This window comes from Alexandromys fortis, unplaced genomic scaffold (assembly GCF_014885135.2).
Source record: "Alexandromys fortis isolate MF-2015 unplaced genomic scaffold, M_Fortis_MF-2015_v1.1 scaffold_12, whole genome shotgun sequence".
Lineage (NCBI taxonomy): Eukaryota > Metazoa > Chordata > Mammalia > Rodentia > Cricetidae > Alexandromys > Alexandromys fortis.
Window position 1 is genome coordinate 6,910,770 of NW_026067937.1, and position 25,178 is coordinate 6,935,947.

A 25,178-nucleotide genomic window follows, 5' to 3' on the forward strand; every position below is an offset into this window, starting at 1 on the left:
GCCCCTTGCAGAACTTTATCCTGTTCTCCTACCTTCCACCTGTGTGACTTTGTCAAAGTCGCTAAGCCTCTCTGAGCATTTTCCTCGCCTGCAAAACTGGGATGACTATGGCGCCCAATTATCATGTGAAGGCCTTCAGAAAGTTCTTGGCCAACAGTCCTATTTAGTTAGTTATGGCTGTCATTACTATTTAGTATCATCAAGTGCTTTTGGTGTGTATGTGTTTCTATCCATGCATGCGTTTTGTGTGTGTGTGTGATTGCATGTGCACACATGCAATACATGCCTATGAAGGGCAGAATCAACATGTCTTCTATCACTCTGCACCTCATTTTTTGAGTCAGGATCTCTCATTGAAGCTGCAGCTTACTGATTGGCTAGACTAGCCGGCTAGTGAGCCCCGGGAATCCTTTTGGCTCTTCTTGATCAGCCCTGAGATTACAAGGGTGCATGGCCTTACCAGGACTTCTACATGGGTCCTGGAAATTTAAAGTAATGTCCTCACGCTTCTGCAGCAAGGACTTCCATCACCACCGAGCCTTCTCATCAGCCCCATGCTGGGTATGACGACACCCAGTTTATAGCTGACCATTGAGAAAGCCAATTAAGCAGTCTGTCCAAATCATATCCTCTCACTTCTCCCACTCCACTAGGCTACTTCCTTAAGTGGCAGCAAAGGTTGCCACTGACATGTTAAGTTGGGTATTGTTATTCCAGTCCTGCATCTTTCCTAACTCTGTGGGCCTGCTTCCCTATACCACACGACGGCACAAAGGATACGGGCGCATGGCTGCAGTCAAGCCGTCTGGGTAGGTTCAGGTGCAGTTGGGATGTATGTGCTATGCCTTTGGTCCCATCGTGGGCAGGTTGCCCTGTAAACTGCAGACCTGTGGAGGAAGTGAGAGAGGGCAGTGGCTCCTGGACCACTTGGAGGAGGACCAGAGCCCTGCTGTGCATCTCTTGGTAGAATGGATGCAAACAGAACCGGTGCCTCATGCTTTTATTTTTAATGTTCCCACCTGCGGCTCACCAGCTGCAGCAAACACATTTAAAAAAAGCACAGCGTAGTGCGCTGCAGCTCTTGCTCACACTCCTTTCAGCATTTTTCTTCCAAGGCAGGGCAGCAACTTTTGACCTCACTCTGTGACTCTGCCATCTACAGTGTTCACAATGAAGAACCAGGCAGTTGAGTTAGAACAAGAAAAAAAATGGTTAAAAAATAAACAAACAAAAACCCATAATGTTTAAGTTCATTTATCATTTTATACGGTGCTGTATCCATAGCTCTCCTGGGGCACATGTGGCGCACAGGCTATGGGCGGGACACACTGACGACAAGGTGTGCTCTGCACAGGAAGTTCTTGACCGGAAGTGTCAGTGAGGAGTTTACCCCTTAGTGGTGCTCAGTGGGCAGCCACAGGGTTAGCCCAAGACCTTTCTATGTCTACAGAAGATGCAGTTGGAGAAAAGCTGGGTCAGGGGCTGGGGAGCTGGCTCGGCATGGGAAAAGGACTTGCTACACAGTATAAGGGCATGAATTCAGAACCACAGGACCCATCGAAAAGCTGGGAATGGCAGTGAGTGTTTGTAACGTAAGTACTCCAGGTTGGGCAGAGATAAGTGGATTCTACAAGCAATCTGACACAACCTAAGTGAGCTTCCGGTTCTGTGAGATCCTCTCTCTCTCTCTCTCTCTCTCTCTCTCTCTCTCTCTCTCTCTCTCTCTCACACACACACACACACACACACACACACATACACACATGCACGCAGTGGAGCATCAGAAAGGGAAACATCCAACCTTGACCTCTAGGCACACAGATTAGGAGAAAAGTGGCAATTCTTTGGTGTGTCTAAAATGATCTCAAAATAAAATAGTTAAGTGTTTAAAAACAGAGTTGCCAAATGACAGCAAGAACCAAACCACTGCTGTTGTCAGTTTATGAACTTACATATTTATCTTTGAAATTATAAACAAATTATATTCCTTCCACTTACATAAGTGCACATCTTGATTTAACTTTAAGTCTGTTTTAATTTGAGACTGATATTTTTGGAAGCTGGCAGCGCTTATGTTGAGCCAGTCAGATCTGCCTCAGCAGGACAGACCCTCTCGCGTGCTTCATGGTGCCATTCCGTCCTGTCCCTCGTTTTGACTCACATTTCCAGCAAACCTATGTAACTGCTACAGGAGAAAGGTCTCTTACAGGCAGAGAGGCAAAGGTCTCTTACAGGCTTCGAGGAACGCAGCACTAGTAACTATAAATACTGGACAAGTGAACGGAGACGCCAGTATCCTGATGGGGTCAGGAAAGCCGCGATGCGGAAGGCTAAGGGAATAGAGGGGGCACCAGTGTTTACACTCTGATGTGACATGAGACATGCTGGAGGAGTGAGTTAGCTCATGAGTTCATTCATCACAGCCCTAGGAGAAAGGGCCATCTTCATCATTCCTACACCACATACCAGGCTGCACAAGTCAGCAACAGAGCCCAGGTACAGCACAGAAACTGTAAATTTCTTCAATTTCTCCTTTGTTTTTTTCAACCAACATAAGACACAATACTTCTGTCACTCATCCTCTGAGATGTCCTCAAGGCTGAGAGTGGGTTGGGAGAGAAACAGGTTAGGGCCACAGAGCACACAGTGGGCGTCAGACAGAGCACACAGTAGGTGTCAGACAGAGCACACAGTTGGTGTCAGACAGAGCACACAGGGGTGTCAGAGCACACAGTGGGCGTCAGACAGAGCACACAGTGGGTGTCAGAGCACACAGTTGGTGTCAGAGCACACAGGGGTGTCAGACAGAGCACACAGGGGTGTCAGGTGTTCAGCCTGCACTGGATCATGAGAAAGAGGAGGTGAGGAGATGAACATGGAGTCCCTGAGGCTCCGGTGCTACACTCACTGCTAAGTGGCCAGCGCTCAACACTGCCGCTCTCCTGCTGACGCCACCTGTGTGTCTCCCTCACAAGTGCAGAGTCACAAGCTGTAAAGACCGTCACACAGGGACCAGAACCTGAACCTTCAACAGCCTCTGGGGAGGAACCCTCCAAATCAGGCCTGTGGGCACACAGAGGGATGGATTTGACCATTGCCCAGGTCCTGCTGTCCAGTTTGTCAATCAGTTCAGACTGTACACAAGCAGAAGGCCTTTCTTTCTTTGACTCTGTTCTGACCCCGAGTCACCCATCTGAGACACCTACATGTTCTAACTTTCCAGGTGTGTGGGGGGAGGGCTGGAAACACCATTTCCTTCTTTCCAGTGCGGGTTTTCTTTAAGAAGATCTCCGATCAGTTTCAAGCAGCCACTGCTAAATGTGGAACACGTGTATGTGCACATGACAGGCAAGCAGAACGAGCATTGTACAGAATGTGGACGCTTGTTTATAAGTTTTAAGATAGAACAGAGACGCACTAAAGCAGGCAAGTGCCCATTGGTTCAAATTCAAGCCTTCACCTGATTTTATATTTGAAGATATGATCAGTAGCACCACAGCCTCCCATTCCAAGAACCCATTCTCTGCTCAGAACTCCAAATTTTACATAGTAACACAATGCACAGCAGATGTAGGCAAAGGCAGAACCGCACGCAGGTCCTGTGAGGCAGGCTCACGCCTGTGGCTGAATGCCTCCACAAGGCTTCCCCTTAGGGACCCGTTACTCTGGAACGTTGTTTGGGTGATGGCTCCCAGAACGGCAGGGGACCTTGACTCCTGGGAAGCCTTTCGCTCCGCAGCCCCACCAGAGGCAGAAGAAAGCCCAAGAGAACGTGGCTGCAGGCCATTCCAACCAGAAGCAACTGGGCTCGAGTCACTAAGCCCAGCCCTGCCAGAGAACTCACCCTTTGCACTGACATCAGCAGTCCAAGCGTATGAGAAACGCTGGACACCCGGTGCCCCTCCTTTTCATGAAAACTGAGATCAACCAACACAAAATTAAACCATTTCTAATGCGCTGACGCAAGGGTCAGAAGACTAGCGATTCTATTCCTCTTTACCGTATAACAGAATCTCTCAAATGATTAAATCTCGGGCCTCACACTCAAGTCTCCTCAAAGAACTAAGAGCAAAAGAGGAGGATGTCTCCAAACGTGGCTGTCTTAAATTAAACTCTATGAAAAGCCAAGTCTGGATGAGTGCAGTTGGAAAGGGCACTCAGCCAACCGACCTGATTTTAGCTCGGAGAAGGAGAAGGCAAACAGAAAAGTGTGACTATGAAACCTACTGTCTGTGGGTTAAATGCGCTAAAATGTACGCTGCACAGGGAAGCAACCTGGCACGCGGGAAGTGCTTTGTAAAGGCTAGTCCTTTCTGTTGCTGCTGCTGTCCCTGTTATGATGAGGTAAAGGCTAGCCCCTTCTCTTGCTGTCACTGTTATGATGAGGTAAAGGCTAGACCCTTCTGTTGCTGCTGCTGTTACTGTTATGAGGAAGCAAAGGCTGGACCCTTCTGTTATTGTTGCTGTTACTGTTATGATGTGGTTGTCTTAATTCACAAACCTTCTAAATTCTTTGCCACATTTAGGCAATGCAGATTAAATAGACAATACACTGCCACTTTTTCTTTTTTTTTTCTGTCTTTCTGTCTGTCTTTCTTTCTTTCTCTCTTTCTTTCTTTCTTTCATATTCATAAGCTCCCACCCACAAAGAGACACACACCCCTGCCTCTGCCCTACTCCTTGGGCGCGACCACCTAGCAATTTGGAAGCTCAGATGACTTCACTTGAGGCTTGAAAAGATGCCAAAGGCTCTCCATGAGAACAAGCCTAGGGAGACAGCCATTCGACCGAGTTTTCCAATGAGAAGCATATGTCCAGGGTACGCACATACTCTTCCCCTCACGTATGGAAGGAAACAACGCAAAGTACATCTTGTCCCAAGGACTGACTCAGCTTATCCTCTGAGACTTAGCTTTTTCACTTAAATCCGGGGATCCTGCCATCCACAGGCCAAGGGAAAGACTGTTCTGAGAACAACTTCTGGGCGATCTATTAATCGAGTCGCAATTACCAATGGAAGTTAGGTGAAGCCCAGGCATCCTCAGACTCGGTAAGAAGTCACTGCCCCTGTTTCTCCTGTCTCTGACCATCTCTCTAGTAGCATCAAGTCAGTTCCATTCATTCAGCCAAAGCCGTGACCTGTATGCTCTCACCAGTAGGGTTCATTATATTGTTAAACAGACACAAGGTGATTCCAAACAGTCTAGGAAAGGTCAGATCTGTTATGAGTTACATATTTCCATAACCTAGCTGATCATGTCATGCAATCCCTTGGCTAGCTCTTGAAAAACCCCAAGAGCTCACGGTCTTGATAAGACAACCCACAGCAAGCAGCCTCTCTGACTGTAGCTGTTCAGCACGGGATGCCAAGACATGAACCTCTTCAGACACAGAAGAGAGGCACACGCTTGAATGTGGAAGACCCTGGCTCCGTGTGTGGTTCAACTCTACTGGGTTCTACAGAAAGACCTTTGGATTTTTCTTTGTTTTGGAAGAATAACACTGGGTCGTGGCCCTGGTCGGCATGCACACTAACCTTCTCTGAATGATGTGGTCCTTGGGCCTCTTCATGAACACATGCAGGAGGGTTTGTCTAGGTGATTTCTTGGTAAGGAGTTTTAGTTTAAATCCCAGCTAATCTGCGCTGCTGCTCTGATCTCTTGACACATCTTAGTTCACGTCTACAGAGAGCAGCAAGTCAGGGCAAACAAACAGTTATCGGTTTCCCTCATTTCCTCTCCTCCACCAGCTGCCCCCTTGTCTCCAGACCCGCGTCAACGGGGTCCTGGCAGAATCCAAAACCCAACCCAGGGAGGAGGCGGATGAGCCAGTGGCTGTCCCTGCAGAGCCAGTGCTAAAGCGGCTTAGTGGCTGAGTGTCCGTCCCCAATGCCGGCACGCCCTGCTTGTTTTCAGTGCTCTGGGTATTTTTAGCATCTGTAGGGAAAAGCTAAGCCACACAGGCTGGCTGTTATGCCACTAATGACACCCTGAGCTCCAAGAACCAGCAGTCCTTGCAAGAGCTGAGGCTTCAGGTGTGAGAAAACAACACTTCGTTGAAAAACCACACCCACGAGGAGGTGGAGGAGGGAAAGGAGCTGATACATTCAGCTAGAATGAGCTTTGGTGAGAGTTACCTAACTATGAGAATTTTCAAGATTGTAGTAGCCACACATATTTCTCCTCTTCCTCTCTTGTTTTCTTTCTTCCTTTCTTCCTTTCCTCCCTCCCTCCTTCCTTCCTTCCTTCCTTCCTTCCTTCCTTCCTTCCTTCCTCCCTCCCTCCCTCCCTTCCTTCCTTCCTATTCCTTTCCCTTCCCTTTTGTCTTTTTTACACCTCTTTGGAGAACTACCTATCTCTATGTGCTCCACAAAAGTACATACAATAATTCACATCTAGCCAATCAGAGTGAGCTTTTCCTCACTGGTCACACCATTAACAGATGGAACTGGAGTTCTCCAATGAGACTCTTCCCTGGGGCCCCTTCTGGAAGCATCAGGAAAGAGTTTTCATTGCTGGGATTGACTGTGAAGGCAGCAAATGCCTTGAACTGTCAGGACCCATGGCTACCTGAAACAAAGATAACTCAGAAGCAAGCCCAGCTAAGTGACTCAGTAACGCATATCAGCCCCTGGGCCTGCTGTATCTATTCCGGCAGAATCCCTGGACACCTCAGTTACGTCAGCTGATAAGGTTTCCTCCTCTTTCCTTTAGGAGTGCCACCAAGAATATTTGAGGAAAACTGTACAGGGCTGTCATTACATGTCAACTTTTAAAAACTTTAGAGCAGAGAAACTATAAGTAACCCACAAACCTGTCCACTGACACCCACTGTATTGTTCAGAGGCCCCTAAACTGCTTTATCTCCAGGAAGCAGGGGACTCTATAACCTCCTCCTTTGCACTTCCAGAAAAGAATAGGCCCCACAGTTGTCTTTCCAAGAGACGCTAACATCCCTGATGGCCTTGAGGTTCTGCGTGCAGTGAGTGAACACGGGACTCTTCACGGAGGAGAGATGCTTATGATGACGAGTATAACAGTATAACTGATGACAGGGGCCGGCACCCAGCAGCCCACAAACTCACATCCTCAAGGTTAAAAATACTCACCGCGACCCTATGAAGCATGCATCTCAATGGGCCCATTTCACAGATGGAGACACTGGAGCTCAGGACTGATCGACTTGTGCAAGATGGCAGCAACTGAGATGGGAATCCAGCTTCCAGTTCAGCCATTTGTACCACAAAGCAGGTGCTCAGCCACTGCGCTGATGTTTCTACTATGTCACCTGCTGCTCGTGGGTCTTTCTTGCTGTCATTTCACACTGCCCGCCTGACCTGCGCAACCAACCTTTAACGTCCTCGCCACAACAGAGCATCAACTTCTCATGAAAAATGTACTTATCGTTTGTGAAAGTTCAAACCATACATCTTAACATTTATCCTAAAGCATGGGTGAGTGGTTAAGCTCTGCCTCAAACACGTGAGATACTTGTTTCTGGTGATGCAGTAACAAGGGACACTTGGAGGTCTGGTACAAGGGGTTGAACTCCTCACACTCTAGGGCAAACACTTGCCCCTCCATTCAGCTATATCCCTCATCCTTCAATGTTTCCTCTGAGTCTTAGTCTTCAGTCTGACTCAACTTTTGCCACCAGGACACCATGCAAGCTAAAAATCTACAGCTAAGGAAACCATCAAACACATAGAGAAAAATTGTATGCTAAGAGATTTGTCACAGTGTTGCACATAATGATGAAGTCTTAAAAATAATATAAATGCCCAGCAATAGGGGACTTATTAAGTCAATTGCATGTTGTAGATACCATTTAAAAACATATAAATTGACTGAGTTATTAATAGTGACATCAAGAAAGAATGCAGTAGGAAAGATATCTGATTGTTCCTAAATAAAAATAGCACACTTCATAGAGTACACATAGGTTTTGTTGTTTTACTTTGGTTTAACCTGGTTTGGTTTGGTTTGGTTTGGTTTGGTTTGGTTTGGTTTGAGGTGAGGTGATGTTTGACACATCACTGTGAGGTTCAAGCATGTCTAGAACTTTCTAGTTATTGTGATGGTTAAGGCTTTTTTTTTTGTCTCTATAACATAAGCTAGAGTCATCTGAAAAGGAGGAAGTGCAGTTGAGAATATGTTTCCATCAGATTGGCCTGTAGGCAAGTCTATGCAGCATTTTCTTGATAGATGGTCGATGTGGGCAGGTCCAGCCCAGCATCAGTAATGCACCCCTGAGCAGGTGGTCCTGAGTGGTATAAGAAAACAGACTGAGCAATCCAAGGTAAATAAGCCAGTAAACAGCAGCTCCTCCATGGTTCTGCTTTAGTTCCTGCCTCCAGGTTCCTGCTTTGAGGTCCTGTCTTGACTTCTCTTGGCGATGGACTGTGACCCGATGTGTAAGTGAAAAAAAAAAAAAAAAAAAAAAAACCCTTTCCTCCCTAAGTTGCCTGTGGTGATATTTGGTTTGTGATCTAACAAATAAAGCTTGCCTGAAAATAAGAGTGCAGAGCCAAACCACTAGTTAGCCATAGAGGCCAGGCGGTGGTGGCACACACATTTAATCCCAGGACTTGGGAGGCAGAGGCAGATAAATCTCTGTGAGTTCAAGGCTACCCTGGGACACACAAGATTGATTTAGTCTCAAAGAAAAACAGAGCCAGTCAGTGTTGGCTCTCACCTTTAATCTCAGTACTTGGGAGTCACACGCTTTTAATTCCAGGACTAGGGAGGTGGAGACAGGAAAAGATATGGCTGGGCAGAGAGACGAATATAAGGCAGGAAGACACAGGAGGCATGGCATTCAGTCTGAGGACTTGTAGAGACAGGATACCCCATTCAGTCTGAGGGTTTCGTAGAGGTAAGAACTAGTGGCTGGCTGTTCTGCTTCTCTGATCATTCAGATTTTACCCCCTAATATCTGACTCCAGGTTTTTAATTATTAAGAACAATTAGAATTTTTAAAGTTGCTTTTTGTCAGTGTTTCATCATAGCGATGGAAAAGCAATCGGGACAATACTCGGGCCAGCCTCCCGCTCTCAGCCATCCTCCCATCTAACCCCAAGCACGGAGGGAACAGGGATCAGTCCCCATGCTGTCACACAGCTCTGTACAAATGACAACCACACAGACTCCAAGGATGCAAACAAAACTGACAGCTTAAGAATTTGGGTAGCTTTTGTTTGGGTTTGTTACTTTGTATATATGTATGTTTATTACTTTGGGACAGAAATTCATATTATTCTTTTATTTTGAAGGATTATTTTCAAAATGGCATTGTAAAAGAAACAAGCCTAAATGTGTCGTAAGGTCTAGGGAGATGAGAATGTTACCAGGACTTCAAAGAGAAGGAATGGCCCAGCTGAAAGGGCCAGGGCAGGTGCAGATGTCAGAGGCAGGTGCTGGCTTGGGGCCTGGTTCCCCGCTTAGCAGCTGTGAATATTGAGCTGCTCAGCACCTCTGGGTCCTCCTTTTCCTGTCCACTAAAGAAAGATGCCACTGTGGTCTCTCTGCCTGCAACGGTAGGGCTTTCCGTAGCTTGCCACCCATAGCCTAACCACATGTGAAAATAGGGAGAGGTTCATTCCATAAACAAACCACTCATAACTTTCCCGTTGTCACCCTGAGTAGCATGGCCACATCTTGTGGCAGCCAGCCCCACAAGGACAGACAGGAGTCATCCTTCATCCCATGTACGCACACTATGGATGCTAACCACTTTGTGTCCCTCAATAGCAACTCAGATAGCAGTAGTTTATAGTCATGGAATCCCAGAGCCTTTGTTTAAATAATCCTAGTTCTACTTAATAATGGCCCCAAGGTGAGAGCAGTGATGCTGAGAATGTATTATTACAGATTGTGATGGTATATTATTATATATTGTTAGTTTCTTACAAGCCAAATTGTTAAAGCATTTTCAAGGTACACACGTGTAGGAGAGAACATAATTTGTCCAGGGTTTGGTACTGTCTACTATTTTGGGTCTCACTGGGGTCTGCTGTCTTGGAATGCAGTCCCTCACAGACGGCGGGGGTGGTGAGGGATGGAACACTACTCCTCATTGGTGTTCTGAAGATCACGCAAACCAACGTATTTGATGCGTTTTAAGCAATCCCTGACGCAGAATAAGCTCTGCTTAGGTCACAGCTCCCATTCTGCAGCAAACTCCTCAAGATGAGCACAACCAATTACTTGTCTCTGAATTCCCATTGCTTACCAACAGATTTGAGTCTCAGTGGGGATCTAATCAGTGTGGTCTGGTGTCCAGTAGACTGTACAAGATAATGCTGAGGGTCTAAAGAACAGCCACCATGGTATCACCTCCCAGCAGACACACTATATACCCCATCTCCTGACAGATCCTGTCTGTAGGCTCTCTAGACCTGAAGGGACGTGTGTGGGGCCTTCACAGTCAATCAGATGGAAGGGGCCACTGACAAACAATTGTCACAGCAAAACAGACTTCAGCCAAGGCCTGTCCTTTCCTCGTCTGTTCTACTCAACAAGTCTGCAGTTGTCTGAAGAAGAAACACACGCCCGTGTAAAGGAGAGTGTGGTGTCGCTGAGTACAGCTCTCTCAAGGAATCTCGTGGACATGAAGCAAAACGGTAACAGAAGCTCTCTTGTCAAGTGTGATTTGCATCTGTGGTTAGGTTATAATCAACAGAGCCAGTTAGAGCTGAGAGTGATTTTTTTTAATGATACTATAATTTTATAGATATTTGAGCTGTTAAAAAAAAACCATTCATGTGTCAAACTGTGGAAAAGTTTGGATGTCACGGGGGACTTGGAAAATAACCATCCTCTTGGCTGATCTAAGTTCTGATCTCATCATTGGGCCCCAAGATTCTCTGAGAAGGAATGTATAGATAACGAACGTGTGTCTCCACCCTCCTGAATAACACAGACCCACATCTGCACAACACATGACCGTAAATCAAAACAGTGAGTGGACCCAGGAGTCTTAATGAATCTCAGAGCTTCAGCTTTCTGGCTTGTGGATTAAGGATATCGGATCATCAAATCATCGAAGATGCTTGACAGCTGACTGGAGAGGCCGAGCCTCTTACCGAGGTGGTAACTTCATCCCCACCTTCATTCCCAAGTCTCAAGAAAGGAAAAAAGACCATTATGGAAGTTTGGTCCCTTATTTATTTTTTCTACTGGACAGCTACACAGAGACTTTCAGCTACAGAACTGGAGAACTTAAGAGGATTTTAAAAATCCAAGCCTTACCCTCCCAAAACCTAGAGGAGAGGAGGAGGTAGTTGGTGGTGGTGGTGGTAGTGGTGGTGGTGATGGTGATGGTGGTTGTGGTGGTGGTGATAATGATGGTGATGATAGTGGTGATGGTAGTGGTAATGGTGGTAGTGGTGGTGATGGCGGTGGTGATTGTAGTGATTGTGGTAATGATGGTGGTGATGATGATGGAGGTGATGGTGGTGGTGGTGATGGAGGTGATGGTGATGATGGTGATGGTGGGGGTGGTGATGATGGTGGTGGTGGTGGTGATGGTGATGGAGGTGGTGGTTGGTGATGGTGGTGGTGATGGTGGTGATGATGGTGGTGGTAGTAAGAAAATGAGATAGAAATCTCTTTATTCCTTTCTAAGTTGAAAATTAGAAAAGTCAATCTCCCAGTCAAATTGGGAAAATGGGCAGCTTTTCTAGAACATAGAAAGGAGGTAACAGGTGTTACTACCTCAGATTCCACAGCATGACAAATATATGTCACATAAGTTCCCATTTCTTCCTCCAGACAACCCTGCAAGGAAACCCGTATTGTTCACTCTTTCAGTTGGGCAAATGGAGGCTCAGAAAGGTTGAAAGGGTGAGTAATCTGCCCAAGGTTCAGGTCTTGTGCCTTCAGCTCTACAAAGAGAATTACAGGCCAGCCTGAGATACAGTGAGACCCTGTCTCAAACCCCTGCCTCAAGACATAGATGTATCATGAGAGATTTCAGGAGCTCAACACTAGAGGAATGTTGAAGAATGGTCCAGTGATAAATCAACTTCGCAGCCACGGCTGGAACACGGAAGAGCTTATGGGCATTGACTGGTAAAGTTCTTGACCACTGAAATAAATTTTTAAATTTAAACCCATCTTACATATGTGAAAACTGAGGCTTGGAAAGCTGAAGTAAATTGTCTTAAAATTCTCTTGCCTGGGTAACTTACCCTTCGCTAAACTCCAATTCTTTGTATTGTTAAATAAAACGAGGGGCTAGAATTTATAACTCAACGCAGCTTCCTTCTTCTTCCAATGCCTTTCAGAACTAGTGTATGAACTTGTTTCTGGTCAGCTAATCACTGAAGATGACGGCCTTAATCTGTGGGAGAGGGTTATCTAAGCAGGGGTGAATCAAGCCCTTCTGAAGGACAGAGGAAAACAGGGGGTAAAGGGAGGGGGCTGGCTCAAACATCCTACTTCTGGAAACATGATTCAGGGCACCAACTTTTTATGCAACTCCCAAACGCTAGGGGTACAGAGTCCTTAACCAGTGAAGGGGCCTCAAGGACTATGCCTGGGCCCTGCAGATCTTTCCCCACCAGATGGATCAGCAAGGAACAATCGCCACTTTCCTGAGCAGTGGCTACGATTTACCTCGTCCTGAAAACACTGGGTGTGCTTATTAACTGTATGCTGGACACAACTCATTAATAATTCACGCCAGAATGACTGACGGGAGAGTGCTTGGCTGCCATGGTAACCACAGCAAGGCCTGTTCGTTTGCTTGCTTGCTTTAAAGCACAGTTGTGTGGCATATCTGGGATGTTTTTGCACGAATGGTGAATTCCTGGAGACACTGCGTGTGTCTGAATGAATGTGATGTGTGCAGAAGGGACGTCTCTAAACCGCAGTTTACGGGCCACTAAGTGGAAGGACATGACAGCTGGGGAAGTTAAATGTCTTTCTCGGCTTCATACTGCACCCTGCTGGTAGGAAAAGGAAATAACAGAAATGCATCCCGTTGCTGGATGCAATTAGCTGTTATTATGAAACTTTAACCATATCAAAAATTCTACGTAGAGTATACTTAATCTTTTTCTTACATTACTTAATTTTATTTATTTTAATGATATAAATGCATGTGTGCTTGTATGTGGGTGAACAAGGGTAGATGATGGAAGCCAGAGGCATCAGATGCCTTGGAGCTGGAGTTACAGGCAGTTGTGAACCTCCTGAGAAGGATGCTGAGAACCAAACTGAAAATATTCTAGCCACTTCTGATTTTATCTTTTATGGACCTACAAGACGACATTAAAAGCTTGTCTTTGCCTCACTCTGAGTCCCTCTGACCTCCGTCTATAGAAACACAGATGCTGTCTTCAAGGTGAGCTGATAGCACATGGGCCTTTGCCTCTCTGTCTGTGTGTCCCAGCAACCCTACGCATGGGCCTGTGCCTCCATGTCTGTGTGTCCCAGAATCCCCATGCTCGACACTCAGCTTGTGTTCCCCAGTAACTCTCTAAAGATATTCAGAAGTGTTTCTGGAAGGAGTCAACGAGAGAATCTGGGCAAAACAGTATCTCTTCAGTTTTGGCTTCCTCTGTTCAAATATTTCAGGTCTTAGTAGCTCATGAACCTGTCATCAGCTGACTCAGTTTCCCACTGGGGTGTCTAGAGGAGAGGGAAATATACAAGAAGGGGCTCTTCTCCTGGCTGGGGTTTGGATCTTTCTTAGGTCATCAGCTGTCCAGGCTTCAGTTTGTGTTCTGTCAAATGAGAATTTCTTTTCCAGACAGTGACATTCACAGCTTGTGATGCTGATTTGTAATTTGAAATGGCCACCATGACTTTCAGTAACTGTTTGGCTAGTCATACACATTCATTTGATCAGTAGGTGACTGGCCCTGCCCCAGCAGAGCCCAAGGGGGAAAGACGAGAAGCAACTCAGGCAGACTTAAAACTCAGAAAACAAACAAAGAAACAGTTAACACTGAGTTTTAAACTTTTGGCCACAGTTCACAGCAAGAACATTTGTGTTCACTTTTTCACTGTGATCCAGACATATACGTGAATACACAGGAAGGCACACTTGAGCTGTAGAAGCAACCCCGGCCTTTCCACACATGGTGTACACTGGGTATATACTGCCAGTTCAAGAATATCACTGACAGAATTTAATTTCTCGGTTAAATACACCAAAATACCAAACAATAAAATAGAACAAACAGAATAACACACTCTACATACTATAATAAAATGGTCATCGTCACACACACACACATACGTCTGGCAACAACTGTACTCTATTCTCTGCCATTTTGTCTTCAGAATTTGCTTCTGAGGTTTTTGTTTTTTGGGGTTTTTTTCTTCAGGTCAATCACCATGTCACTGCGCAGCACAATTTTGGGGCCCACGCTTTGAGAAGCACTAGTTGGAGCCGTGCTCCCCACTGCACCCGTGTAATGAAATGAAACATCACAGAGGTTGAAAGCACACAGCAGATTTTGGAAATGCTATCAAGACTATGTAAGGGCCTGGGGAGACGGCTTGGTGGGTGGAGCGATTGCTGTGCAAGCGTGAGGACCGGATTTTGGATCCCCAAGAATACACACGAACGTCAGGTAGGTGCAGTAGTTACCCTGTAACCCCAGCTCTGGAGACAGAGACAGGGAACCACCAAGCAGGAGCAGTCAGACTGACCAGACTATCCAAAGCCAGCTCCACATTCAGGGAGAGGAAGGTGCTCAAGCCTTCACACATGACCACACACACACCTGCACACGCGTGTGCAGAAGCACAAGCAAGCACTCACTCTCAAAAAGTAAAGCAAATAAAAATTAAAATTATAAAATAGTCATCGATGGTTTTTCATATCTGCTGAACACTGGAACAACAGAAGTTTCCGTGCCCTGAGATAAACAAAATCCTCTTTCAGAACTAAGTTCATCTCTTCCTTTATTACTCTGGTTCTGAGAAAAATCAGTATTATGTATGTGACTCTGTTTTATTTCTATTGGACCGAAATAATGTTTTAAACTTTTCTTTTTGTATGTTTTATGCACAGAGCCCTGGTTTCCATATTTTTATGCACACATATATTTTATGTTGGGTATATTCCCCATAGGCCCTTCTGTCCCCTTTCTCATCCCCACCCCTCCTATTAGTTCTCTCTGTTCCCCTAGGTAGTTTTATTTCTACTTTTATGATGTCATACAGACAGGCATGGTGTTATGTATCTCTATAAAATCTAGAAGCCAACCACACTTGAGAGGACACACTAGATCTATCTTTCTGAGACTGATTTGATTTTCCTAGCATGATTATCTCCAGTTGCATCCACAGTATCATCTTACCATGGCCCACTCGTCCAATAGAGCCTGTCAACTGCTTATGCAAATAAAGTTTTATTGAGACACACCCGCAGTCATTCGTCGGCATATTGTCCATGGCTGTCATCCATACTGAAATGGCAGACTTGAATAGCAGCAACAGCATGAACCGTACTGCCATGCACAAACCCTAAAATATTCACTTGCTCTTTGAGGGAAAAAGTCAGCCCCTAAACAGAACACTAGCTCTGCAGGGCACTGGCTCCGGGATCTCCCATGGGTGCCACCATCATTTGTAGAGCTACCACCCACCTGAGCACCAACCACCCCAGAAGGAAAGGGAGACGGGATTGGGTGGCCCCAGGTATCTTCCAGAAAATTGAAGGGTTTAAATGGCATTTCCAGGTAAAAGTGCTTGCCTCCCCTCAGTATGCGAGCAAGTGCTGTGGTTCATGCCACACTTTCGACGGTCAGAGTGGAAGCTGTCCACACCTGTCCACGCTCATATCAAGGGTTTTTCTTTCTCAGCCCTCAGATCTCGGGGCTTCAATCTCAGCTATCTCAATTATCCAAAGTCACTTCAACAACAATGGATGGAAAAGGTTTCCTGGGCTGGTTTGGAGGGAAAATGCTAACAATGTAACTGTTGCTCATAACCATCTGTGTGTGCCTGCACGTGCATGTATCGAACACAATTCTCAGAGGGTGAATGGGAGTCATTTTCCTTGTGTCTACTTTAAAATTGTCCTACTGTGAAAAGTCAATTGCTTGTGCAATTTTGTGCTCCTAGTTGGAAAAAGCGCATTTGTCTGTGTGGGATTTTGAGCACATTGCCAGCCTCCCACTGACTCCTATAGGAAGAGGCACAACATGACCTCAGGCTAGTACAGAGGAGGACCAGGGATGGTTTGAGGGTCAGATGGAGAGCCTAGCCAGCCAAATTTGAGCAAAATAGAGACTGCAGCGCCCCCTTGTGTCAGGGCAACGCAAGACTCAGGCATAAAATGAAATCTGCTTGGTGTCTGTGGAGGGCAGGGACAATTCTGTACAGACTAGGATTTCCAGAGACAAGAAGCAGTTAAAGCCTTCTAGAGTTTGCTGTTCATATTTCCTCTTGCCAGAGCAGACATGTGAAGTGTCCAAGGCCTGTCCTGTGGCTGCTCAGAGAAGGGTCCAGCGTTCCCAAGGGAGTCTGAGGGTCTTGGGAAAGCCTACTGAGGGGGCTGTTCTGGTCTCTTCAGTGTCTGGTCGGCCGTGGCATCCTCAAAACCCCCTTTTCTGGAAGATTCAGAATCAGTGAGGTGCACACGTTTGCTTGGAGAGGGTAATAATAAATATGTCACTGGCAGGTGTTGAAGGATATTAACTTTGAAGGGCCCAAATCTGTGTGTTTTGGGGAAATATAATTGGGCTTAAGTGATAAGAGGCAAAAAGCTAAACCAGCTACCTTTTCCAAGCACTTACATGTTCCAGCACAAGACGAAATGGCAAGAGATGGTTATTTCATCCTCCAAGGCAGCTGTGGTTATACCTAGTCGATAGTAACTCTGGCTAAGGAGCCTGAATTTCCAGAAGACTGAATCACATGTCCAGGAAATAGCCGCACCGGATTCAAACATCCTGAGACTCCTCATTGGTGCCAGGTACCCTACACTGAGGTTCACCCCAGAGTATCATGTCATGTAGCAGAAAACCCACAGGTACCCTACACTGAGGTTCAGGCCAGAGTGTCATGTCATGTAGCAGAAAACCCAGGATTCGTTTTCTGAGCGCACAGGTTGCTATGCTCTGTACGCTCTGTGTGGCTGCCAGGTGTTGAGTCGCTGACTGTAGTCCAGAAGGCCTTCCTAGCACCTAGCAGAGGCCAGTCGATCTACAAGCATCTGCTGAGTGACTGGCAGATGCCACATTTTATTGCCACCTGAGGGTTCCGTGTTACAGTCCAGAGGGGCTCTCTGTTTACAGCCCCCACATTTAAGGCATGGGTACTTACTGATCTCCCTCCAGTGCTAACAGCGGGGTTCCTTCCCTGATCATTTCAAAGACAGATGGTTGGAAGTGGTCTCCAACACACACAACCCATCGAAAAAGCTCTGGTATCCCAGCACCTTCAGCCCTTTCTGCTGCCTCGTTGGTCCAGACAGTGACGGCAAATCAACTCCAGAACCCGAGTCCATGATGAAGTCTTGAATTAAACTGGGACTCGGCAATGAGCAAGGGCATTCAGACAACACATGAAAGGATTTAGAAATATGGGGGGGGGGAGCCATCCACCACTTCCCCTCCCAATTTGAACACTCCCTTCTGGATTTTGTGCTTCTCTAGAAACATAACCAAATGAAATTTAGGAATAAAATCAAAAAGATGATATAGTCTCTACCCTCCCCACTTTCAGATCAGCCTCTGTGTTCCCATAAAACAAACAGCTTCTGTTCAAACTTCAGCCCGGAGCAACTCAATCTCCACCTACCTCCCCAACCCCAATAAAAATCCTAACACGGGTAAACACGGAAAGGCCGCTCGAAGCTCAGCTTCCACAAACAGGGAGGTGGAAGGTGCTGGAGGAAAAGCCCCTCAGAACACACTCCCCAGCCCGAGTCTCAGATCCACAAACACACAGGAGAGCCTTCAGGGAGAAGGTGCTAGTAAAAGGCTTTTTAAAAACTATCTTCAGCGAGGGTGTGAAGGCTCCCCAGCCTTTCTCCCACCCCCATTCCCTTCTATGAGACTACTCCAAACTGCAGCAAGCCTTCGGGCTATAGGGCTTATAGTGGTATTATTGCCCAATTTACCCTGAGTAAATTAAAAAAAAAAACCTGTCATTTGAACATTCACTTAATAGATCTGACACCTACACATCACAGCTTAAATAAACCTATTGTAAACATGCTGGGAATTTTACACTGGCCTACAGTTGGACAAACTCATCCGAAATAAGACCTGTTCTAAGGTGGTGTTGACTGTCTTACACAGTACCCTGTCTACTGTACTGAGAGGGAAGAGCAGAATCCAAGTACGAGTGTGTTCTCACCATCATAATGTCAGGGCATCTTAAATCAGGGACTACTGTCTATCTAAAAGGGAGCAAGCCCCCTCCCGTTCACTTGAGTGTGAACCTGCTGTGTTTAACTGAGTGCTACCTCTTTGGTACCATCCCATCTCTCTTTGCAGTCCCCCTTCTTGCCCCCATTGAACACTTCCATTCAAGATCAGAAAACTTTGCCAAAAAGGCAGACCTTCTCACTCCCCCCTGCTCAGATCCTGGCTTTCCTGGGACATTGCAGCACAAGTATTAGGTAGGCACCCTGTCTCTGATGTGATGTCAGTTGGACACAGGGGGACCAAAGACACCCAGGTGTCTAAAGCCTCCATCTGCTCTACAGCACCACATGGAGCAGGCTTCTTGTTGTTGGCACCCATAACCTTGGTCCTACAGATGGCGGATATGCAGATAAGAAAACTGGAACATGAACCTGCTGGAGTGGAAAGGTACCTTTCAAGTACATGATATTGCTAATTGAATTACCCTGACTGAGAACAACAAAAATTGTCTTCAGTTCAAAGAGTGTGAACTTTGCCCTATTTACAATGTCTGGATGGTCCAGCAATAACTGACCAGAAGGGCAGACGCCTGCTCATCTCTGGAGGGTGCATTCTATTGTCTCTCCTTCCCTTATTTCCACAGATGCGGCGAGGTTGCCAGTCAACTGGCCACGAGGAAGTGGGAACCCAAGTGAAGTAAAAGCTAGAGACAGCATCATTTCTATTAGGAGTGACCAGAGCCAATTGTTATCTCTGGGGACTGGAGAGGCCCCGTAAAATGCATTTACTGCATTTTAGTTCTGTTACACAAGAAGCCATTGGCAAAGGAGGAAAGGGCTTTACACCAATGCACGGATCCTCTTTATGATGCCAGAGTAACTCGGACGCAAGCTACATTGTTTGAGAGAGGTATTTCTCCCTTGAGTTCTTGGAGGATACCCGGATCCCGAGGACCACCCTCAGAACCTGGGCACCGTGTGATGGGTTCAGACAGCTGGTGAAAGAAAAGCTCTCACGGGAACCAGAGACAGCCCGAACTGCTGTCTGGCTCCCGAAAACGATTAGCCAGTAGCCCAAACTGAACAAGCATAGGCTGTTTCTGAGCAGTTAGGATGCTGAGGAGCATGTCATAGGTCATGGAAGCTCCTACTGGACAAACAAGAAGAGAGGGGCAGCCCTTTGACAGAGCTCAAGTCAGACGCAAGACTGAGTTATCTCTCCTGAGACTCCCATAGAATGTTTGCACGGTTAAAAAAAAAAAAAAAAACACTGAAATCAGCTACTTTTATAATTGCCATTACTTTATTTCATTTGCCTTCAACAGGATCTGTACATTGGCACCATCCCTATATGCCCGGGAAACAAAAGGCCAGGGAAGCAAAGCGAACTTGAACTTTCCCATCTCTGTCACTAAGACATTCCGAGGAGCTGGCATCTAGCCTTGAAAGAGGCCCCAGCCTCACACATAGAGAAGGGGTGGCCCACGGTGAAGCAAGGACACAAATCAGCCGGAAAAGATATCTTCAAAAACGTTGTGTACTTGGCAGAAAGAGGGAAGGCTCAGGGCTATCTGAAACACGGCTGGGAGCTCTGGGCTCAATAGTGTGAGCTTGTGTGTACGACCCTCCAGAATCTACCTGCCGAAATCCTAACTGCTAAAGAGATAGGATCAGGTAGTGGGTCACTGAGAAGTGGGTAGGTCACAAGGACGAAGCCCTCACAAATAGGATGAGCGCCCTAACAAAAGAAACAGAGGGAGCTCATTCTCCCCTTTCTGTGAGCACAGAGGAGAAATGCCATCTATGAAAAAAGGGTAAGGCCTCACCAGACACCTGCCTCCATCTTGGACTTGGACTTCCCAGCCTCTAGAGGCACAGAAAAGAAATTTCTATTATTTATGAGCCACTCGGCTTATGGAAATTTGTGAAAGCAACCAAAACAAATTAAGACATGAAGGAACCTCATTGTTTTCTTTTGCCCAGTCTTTAAAGCTCAGAAGATATATTGTGACATAGATTGGAACTCTTTCTGGCCCGGCAGCCAATGAGAGCCAGGATAAAAGCACCAGCCTTTCCACTGACTTTTATCACGAGCTTCAGGATAACGAAGAGGCAGATCAAATGTTGACCACCATTAGAAACACCGTACTATCTCCAAGAGTGTGTCAGTCAGGTTGGCCTCTGCTTCCAGCTTTTACACGCACGGAGCACTCTCAGTTTTGCAGAGCCTGAGATGAGAAGGCACGCCGGTCCAAGGACACACAGCCTAAACTCAGAGTGGCACCCACAGCAAGCATGCCCCTTCCGAAGGGTTACTGCTAAGTTGGAGGCAGCTTCTCATTCTGCTAACTGAAGGCTACTTCAATAGGCTTGTCAGGGTCTCAAGTTTAACTTATACTGTGAGTAACCCCACTGTCTGACTGTATCTCTGTGTGCACGAGTGTGTGTGTGTGTGTGTGTGTGTGTGTGTGTGTGTGTGTGTGTGGCCAGAGGACAACCTCAGTGTCATTCCAAGCACCTTATTTAAGACGGGATCTCCCTCACTGTCCTGGAACTCATCGGATAGTCTAAGCTGGTAGGTCAGTGAACCCCAGGACTGTCTGCATGCCTCTGCCTCTTTAACTCGGGGATTACAAGTATACACAACCATTCCCAGTTTTTGACTAGGGTGCTGGGTCCTTGTGCAAGGCAGACACTTTGCTGACAGAATCATCTCCCCAGCTCTGCCTCATTTTAGGGGTGTTGGGGTGAAGTAAAGTCCCCCCCCCCGCCACAGCAGCAGGTTAAAGTCACTTAGTCAACTCCCAGCCCCATGAGTGTAAGAAGAAGGCCTTTCAGAAGAATCACCCAACAGCATCCTGGGGGGGGCGGGGAACGCCTGCCTAGCCCTGCAGCATCTGCCTGCACCTGAGCCACTTTGCTCTAGGAGACACACTGTTTAGCTCAGTGTATTTCCATCAGCCTAGAAGTTGCTTCCAACATATAAATGGTTGGCTTGCAATCTGTCCCTCCAGTGTGGAAAGGGCAGGCCGCCCACATTTGCCTTCAGCTTGTCCTTATGTTCCCTCTCCTCCTTCTCCTGCCCCTCGTCCTGCCATCTGACCAGTTTTGTGTCCCTTTATCCCTAAAGAAGCCAACAGCTGACGTTTAACAGACTCAGGTTTCCTACAAATACTTCCTAAGTCATAAGGGGAGCTAAAGTAAGTACTTTTAATTATTCAGTCCAACTACTTTGCCTTTGATTTACTCAGACTACTGAACCACACTGCACTCTTTCCTCTGTTCATTGGGAAGACTTTTTTCAAGTCTTCACCTGACTTTCTTGTGTAGATGTCACTACCAAAGGCTCCCGTACAAAATCTAGACAGCCATCACAGGAGGCAGTGGGGTGTCTGTGGAGGGGCAGAGCCAGGTCATAAGACATGATGGGTGTGGTTGGGTGACAGTGGCTGTACCTCGGAAGGGACAGTTCCTTCTGACCACATGTTACCTTCATGGATGGATGGATGTGGAGTTGGGAACTCCTTGCTTGAAGAGACTCTGATATTACAGGAAGAGTATACAATAAAAAATAAACACTTGATTTTTGTCTTGGGTTCCCGGCACACAGTACTAAAATCTTTAAAATCCCATTGGAGTTTAAGAGTGTTCCTACTTTGGATCCGCTAGGTGTCTGTGTATGCTAATGAGATATCTGGTGGCTGAGGGGCCCCTTGCCAGCTTCGGGTAGGGATGTTCACTAGGAAGATCCAGGATTGGAATTTTCAGCACCACCCCAAATTGCCCATTGGAGATTGGAGGTTAGTCAACAAGGATCAATGATTCAGTCAGGGGTTTTATATTGGTGAACCCAATAAGTTGTGGACACTCTGAATCCTACTCCTGTACTCAATCTATGCATCCTTGTGTGGCTGTTCAGAGTTGTATCCTTTACCACAAGCCAATAATTTGAATTCTGTCCATCCTCTGACCTGTTCTAGCTATGAACCATAAAGCAGAGCCTTGGGATCCACCTAGATTTACGGCATCTATGGTAGGGGTGGACCCTTAACTCTGATCAGGATGAAACTATTCATAGAATTCCCTTTTGGTGCTGAGAAAGATACTATGCATTTGGAATAAGGTGTGTAGCAAGTAAAAAGCTGAAGACATAGAGAAGGGGGGATCTTGCAGCAGCCCACAAGCACAAACATGCCACTCACACCATCAAAGACACCCGGGCTGTTTTTCTAATCTTATCGTCAATGGCTCATGGGAAAGACTTAGCAAACATACTTGTGGGTGCACACCACATGTTACCAAATAGTCTGTAAAGTCAGGAGGCTGATGAAAACCCACACTGAGCACAGCAGGCTGCAGGTAACCAGAGTTACAATTCCAAGAACAATGACAGTGACCATTACTGTCACTCATATCCTAGGCACTGTGCCCAGAGTGTTTCACACATACCTTGTGTGCCAAACCCTGTTGAGTAAGTGGCATTGCCCCTACTTAAAAAAAAAAAGGGTTTTCTTGGGTTTAATGAGGGATTCAAACTTCTTCATAACTGCAACACTGGCTCCTCGAAGCTATTTCATGCCAAGTATTTCATGGTCGACTACTCTAGTTTATAGTAAGATGGCAAGTGTTCTTGAGGTCTGCTCTCATCCCTTTCCTTGTTCACTGCCACCGGAAGGAGCCTTTCGTGTAAGCTTCTTCCTGCATGACTCCCTGTTAGAACTGGCCACATAATTTGCAGGGAACAGTGCAAACTAACAAGTTGAAGTCACTTATTACTAAAAACTTCTGCCAAGCACTCCGCCACATGCCCTGCTTTGCTATTTATGTTTGCTCCCCAGTAATCTGAGATGCTCTCGACGGCGAAATCAGAAGTTCTTACGATAAAGACTTCTCCAACGAGCTTCCCTCCAGAGACTCTCACTCATTTATCCATTCAACAAACATCTTGTGAGCCGATGACAGAAGAACCCCAAAGCTTCACTTCAAATGCCCTCCGTGAGACACGAAAGCCACAGCTGGGTGGAACAACGACTTCCCTGCTTTCAGAAAATGTGGGCAAGTTGTCCCCTCACTGACTTGCCTCGGTAGCTTAGCCACAGGCAAAGGGAACGGCTTTAGAGGACATATGGACCTGGGAACAGTCTTGGGCTCCTGAGGGATGTATCCTTTAACTAAAACAGCGTTTGCACGCCTCCTTTAATCTTGTTGCCAACTGGCTTGAAACACAAGCTAGTCCTCTGCGGTGCCTAGTTAGTCATTTTGAGAAGAATATCTTCCTTCATGACTCCATTCTTGAACTGTTTACTCTGGGGTTTCTCCAGCCTTTCAAATGTTCTCTTTCTTTCCTCAGGTACCTTTCCGTCAGCCTTAGAGCACACTCCTGTTCTAATCGATACTTGCCCCTTCGCCGAAAAGAAGTCTGTCAATAACCCAGACAGAAACAGTTTGCACATACCTGAATCCGGAAACAGGGATCTTTCTCGAACTTTGCTGAGGAGAACCCAGGAGGCTGAGGACACGGTGATAAGGAGGATCCAGGGCCAGGGTAGGCAACGGAAACCAAGACGGACAGCTTCCTCGCAGCCCCAAGGCTCTCAGTTAGGTGTAGCCCCCAAAGAGCTATGGATCTCTGGATGACTTGACAACTCAGGGTGACTTGGAATGTATAAAGTCAAAACATCGGGGCTTCCTTTCGTTAAAATCCAGGCAACAGCTGGTGCTGGCCTGGGAAAGGACGATTTGCCCTCTGGCTTGCTTCAGAGTGGCTGGAAGATGGCCATTGCCCAATCTGTGGCCGGACAGCTCCATTGCGCCCCCTGCTGGGAGAAATGCTTGGGCCGCTTTGGTGAGCAATGGTGATTGCGTTGATAGGCTTTGCTATCTGGAGCTGACTCAAACTGTGTTAAGAGTCTTCTGACAGAGGAAGAGAGTGAACGGGGGTGGGGAGTGCCTGGTTCTCAGCTCTCACAATGACTTCTGTAGCAGAGGAAACGAGAAAATTCGGAACGTATGATCTGATTGCATTTTCACATCAAAATCTGCAGCCTTGGATCTGAATCTAGCAGCATTCACCCCACCTACAAGAAAGGGTGGCTGCAGCTAAGGAGCTGGCTTATCACCGGCTTCTTGTCCTGTCGAAGGTTCTAGGAATGGTTTTTGTCCTCTTAGTCCAACAGAACACAAATGCCATCAAACACAGTGAAGAACCAGAAAACTGAAGCAAACGAGTCCACTACAGGGTGTGCTGGGGGATATGTATGTATGCATGCACATGCATGTGTAAACATTCTTGTCCAGGTTAGAAGCAAAGGCACATACTACAGATGTCATTTCTCTCCCTGTAGGAAGTCACAGTACGGGAACTCCGCTGGGAATGACTAAATGCTCCGAAATGCTCCTTAGCAATCAAAAGCAACAATTTAGCCACATCACCAGCAGCTTCTGGTAACTATTCTTCTAAATCAGCTTTATAAGCAGTTAAACTGTCAAGTCTCGAGTTTTATGCACTGATGAGATTTAAATACCAACTTTGACTCCAACCCCTTCTTTGCATCTGAATGTCTAATCCATTCTAACTTGTTTCCCTTTGCAAATAACAAGGAAAGAGAATAGACGAGATTCTGAAGGGAGGCAGGTGGTCTCAGGAAACCAGAGACCTCAGAGGTGCTTATCTGACCAGAACCCACTGTGTTCTGAAAGAGGTCCAGAGAGGGGAGTTTATAGTTTTCCCAGGCAGCAGAGCAGGGACATAGTGGACCATGGTAAATCAATTTTTGGCTTCAAGAGATGAGTTGCTGCCCAAATGATGGCATTTGTAACCTACTTGAACCCTGTTAACTTTTAGC

At 46.5% G+C, this 25,178-nt stretch overlaps 1 protein-coding gene across 1 annotated transcript in view; it reads right to left on the reverse strand.

Moving 5' to 3' along the window:
- Slc1a2 (solute carrier family 1 member 2) overlaps positions 1-23,965 on the reverse strand; it is a 112,568-nt gene extending 88,603 nt beyond the window's left edge. The window contains exon 1 of the mRNA XM_050147123.1: positions 23,789-23,965. The gene's annotated coding sequence lies outside the window, so the exon portion shown is untranslated. The remainder of the gene's footprint in view (positions 1-23,788) is intronic.
- Positions 23,966-25,178: the final 1,213 nt, after the last annotated feature.